The sequence below is a fragment of the Abramis brama genome (assembly GCF_963993115.1).
Source record: "Abramis brama genome assembly, chromosome: 24".
Lineage (NCBI taxonomy): Eukaryota > Metazoa > Chordata > Actinopteri > Cypriniformes > Leuciscidae > Abramis > Abramis brama.
This window is the reverse complement of record NC_139986.1, coordinates 27,213,754-27,218,285: the sequence shown is the minus strand read 5'-3', so window position 1 is coordinate 27,218,285 and position 4,532 is coordinate 27,213,754.

Sequence of the window (4,532 nt, the reverse complement as noted above, 5' to 3'; positions counted from 1 at the left end):
AAAATGCCCCCTAGGGGTGTTAAAAGCAGTCTTCCATTCATCCCCCTTCCTGATGCGGACCAAATGATAAGCATTACGCAAGTCCAGTTTTGTGAAGAGTGAGGCTCCCTGCAACCTCTCGAAGGCTGAAGACATCAACGGCAAAGGATAAGTATTCTTTACCGTGATGTTATTCAACCCTCGGTAATCAATGCAAGGTCGCAGAGATCCGTCTTTCTTCCCCACAAAAAAGAACCCCGCCCCCGCTGGAGAAGAGGAAGGACGGATGAACCCGGTTGCCAGAGAATCAGAAATATATTTCTCCATAGCCTCCCTCTCCGGAACTGAGAGTGAATAGATCTTGCCCTTAGGCGGAGACTTACCTGGCAGTAAATCTATTGCACAGTCATAGGGACGATGCGGAGGGAGAGAAGCAGCCCTTGACTTACTGAACACTTCACTCAGGTCCCGGTACTCCTCGGGCACGTTTGATAAGTCCACTGCTTCCTCCTGAAACACAGGGACAGAAACAACAGAACAAGCAGACACTAGACACGAACTATGACACTCAGTGCTCCAAGCTGAGATGGTTCTCCTTTTCCAATTGATACGTGGGTTGTGCAAGCTAAGCCAGGGGTGTCCTAAAACTATGGGTGTGAGTTGTGAGTCCGTAATGTAAAATGAAATAGTTTCGGCGTGATTTCCTGATGTGATGAGGGTAAGTCTTTCGGTTGCTTGAGAGATGGTAGGTAGAGTTTGTCCGTTAAGTGCATTGACTGTGATTTTCTGGGGAAGTGTTCGGAAGGGAATCTGTAACTGCAGTGCAAACCGGTGATCCATGAAGTTACCTTCGGCTCCAGAGTCTATGAGTGCACTGCAGTGGTGATCGTGGGTAGACCATCTCAGTCTTACCGGGAGGATGGTGGAAGTGGATGAGGTCTTTCCTGCGGAGATCCCACCCGATAGTAGCCTCATACTTACTATCGGGCTGGGCCTTTTACCGGACAACCATGAGCAAAATGTCCGGTGCCACCACAGTATAGACAAAGGCCCTGGGATCTCCGCCTTTCTCTCTCCTCCCGGGAAAGCCGAGCTCGCCCTACCTGCATGGGCTCGGGATCGTGGGGACCGAACGCGTCCAGGCCGCTGGACCGCTGGTTCTCCATCCCGCCGCGAACCGGGTTGGGTGACGTCCTCTGACCAATCCGAGACAGTCGGGCGTCCACCCTCAAGGCCAGGTCGATGAGCTCATTGAGAGAAGATGGGAGGTCCAGGGCGTAGATCTCTCTCTGGACGTGTTCGGCCAGCCCATGCAGGAAATGATCCCACTGCGCCTCCTCGTTCCAGCGACACTCGGCCGCCAGGGTCTTAAACTCGATGGAATAATCAGACACGGAACGATCTCCTTGGCGTAGATCCGCCAAGACCCTGGCAGCCTCCTTCCCCGCGACGGCCCGATCAAAGACGCGTCTCATCTCCGCCGCGAGTGCCTGGAACGAGGAGCAGCACTGGTCTTGGTTCTCCCACACTGCAGTTCCCCAAAGCGCCGCTCTCCCAGTCAGCAGCGTGAGCACGAATGCCACCTTTGCCTCCTCCCTCTCAAAAGTTCTGGGCTGTAATGAGAAATGCATACTGCAACGGGTTAGGAACGGACGACAATAGTTAGGCTCACCAGAGTACAGCTCAGGAGTGGGCAATCTGGGCTCAGACTGGGAGAGAGGCACGGCTGGTGTGGGAGGAACTGCAAGTGCTTCCGGAGGTGCTGGCGCAGTGGGAGGTTGCAGCTGATGGAATCGCTGGGTGAGCTCGGACACCTGTGTGACAAGAGCCTGAATAGCACGTCCTGTCTCCCCCTGGTTGCGATCCTGTGCATCCATCCGGCCGATGCACACGCGAATGAATTCCTCCAATGAAGCAGATGAATCACCCGCTGCTCCCGTTTCTTGGTCCATCCGTTCTGTCATGATAAATCACTGGAAGCAATAGCAGGTGAACAAGTGTTTATTAGGACTCAACACTCAAAACATGAATATCACTCAAAGTCAATGAGGAAGTTCCTTCTCCGGGTGCGCTCGCGAAATCGCTTCTCTTTCCACTCTACTGACGGGTACTCTCAGGGGAAGACGCTCAGGCTCGGTCACACAGGGACTTCGATGGTCTGGTGCTCGGTGATCGGTGCTCGGGTGCGGTGAAACAACAGGAACATCCACTGAAGACGACGACAACCCGGAAGACGACACGAACACACATGAAGGACTGCAAACAACGGATGGACACTGGAATGGAGAGATGAGTGAGTATATGTAGAGAATGGTAATGGGAAACAGCTGAGGTGGGGAATGAGATGATTGCAGACAGCTGGAGCACTGAACAAACACGCGAGCGGGACAACGCCCACTCACGCAAACTCACAGACATGTAAACAAACAGTTACACGAGACACAGAGGAAACGATGAATTATCAACCGTGACAATCAGAAGATGGACCATTTTCCACCGACCACCGTGTTCAGTCTCACCAGATTTAATTTATTCAGGTAAGTTAAGCATTGCAGTAAAACTCACTAAATCATTAATTCATATCAAATCAAGCATTCTAAACAACTCAAGTTTTTATTTTTGCATTCTTTTGATCTATTATTAGGCCAAGGAGTCCGACCTGACCAGGAAGGTGCCTAATAAGCATAGCCTATCAGCGCACAGGTAGGTTAACTACTGAGGGAAAGAAAAAGATCATCACATGGGGATTTCTTGCATCATGTATCTTACTGTGTATTTGTCTCAAACAGCTGTCCCTTCACTGCAAACAAGCTGAAATTGGCTAGCCTAAATCCCTGATTGCAGTTAAGCCTACGAATCTCAGCATTTTTGGAGAGAATTAAGGAAATGTAAGTATTAAAATTTAATCTGCCATAATTTAGTTTACAGTTCAACTGAAATGTTTTAATGTGCTGACAAAAGGGTGTTACTTACAAATATATATATTCTGAATTATAGTATGATGGAGATTAAAAACAATTTGATGCTTGTGTAATTTTCTCCTCTCTCTCTCTATTATATTTGTATATAGTGTTGGAACTGCGATCTTCTCTGAAGAAGAACTGAGCACATTTGTGTTGGTGGACACGTTTGCATCCAGGAAACGGGACTGATGCATATGTCACACTTTTCTGGAAACACTTCAGGAGTTTCAAAGTCGCGATCTGATTGGTTGAATTCTACAGGATGTTCGGGAGATGTGAGTGTTGTGTTCTTTATCGGTTCGCCTGGAAACAAATGTCGTGACACCAAAACCCCTCGTGGAAGAAGAATGCTATTGTGCTTACAACTGTGACAATGAGCGCTTACCAGGATCAACTAAACGCTGGATTTTCAAAAGTATTTGAAGTTCGCGGCTCCATTGTTGCCGTAAACTTGCTTAACGTTCTTGAATGAATAATTTATTAGATGCAGCCAGTCTGTTATTGTAGGGACATCAACATCATATATTATCACGCCCCTAAACATGACGCAGAACAAAACAAACTGTGATTGGTTGCGTTACATGTCAGTCAAACGTCCTCTTGGGTGGTCCTTGGTCAAGAAAAGCTGCAATAGAGTCTAGGGATAGGTCTGGCTAAACAAGACTAAGTTCTGAACAGGATAAGTTAATTTAGGTTTAGGTTCATTTATGTATTTTTCCCAAAGGTGAACAAAATGCTTATTCCCAAAAATTGGCTTATTAAAGACTGATTTTATGATCACTTTTACTTCAATGCTGTGAAAAAGATGGAGGAGTACAGACATTGATAATAATAATGAGAACTGTTTCTTGAGCATCAAATCATCGTATAAGAATGATTTCTGAAGGATCATGTGACACTGAAAACTTGGAGTAATGATGCTGAAAATTCAGCTTTGGATCACATGAATAAAATCATATTTTTTAAATATATTCAAATAGAAAACAGTTGTTTTACATTGTAGTAATATTTCACAATATTTACTGTTTTTACTGTACTTTTGTATCAAATAAAATATTTGGTGAGCATAAGAGATTTCTTTCAAAAACATTAAAATGCTTAATATTTTCTAAACTTGGCCACCAATGTACATCAAGCCAAATATGTTTTGGAAATAAGTGAAATTATTTTGAAGGTGGGGAAGTGTGTCATGTTACCTAATGAGATTGAGAAAATAACTGTTTTATCCTATGTTGGACATTTTCTTTTTGACTGCTTTAAATTGTATTGTTCTATTCTGGATTGAATTTAATTGTTGATATGTCAGTCATTATAATAAATAAGATAATCAACCACAGACTTTATTTTGTCAAATGCTTATTTTGTTTAGGATTTAGGATTTTAGATACCTTTCTTAACACAGTGTGTGTAGCCAAGGATAGCACATAATGTGGTAATGTTACACATGTTTACACATCTTTTACACATCTTTATGTTAACCTTTCTGACACATTTAGTGTGTTAAACTCATTAACACAGTGAATGAGTTGAAATTAACACAAATCTAGTAGTCCTGGAGCTCACCCACAGATGTGTTAAAATTTAACACAG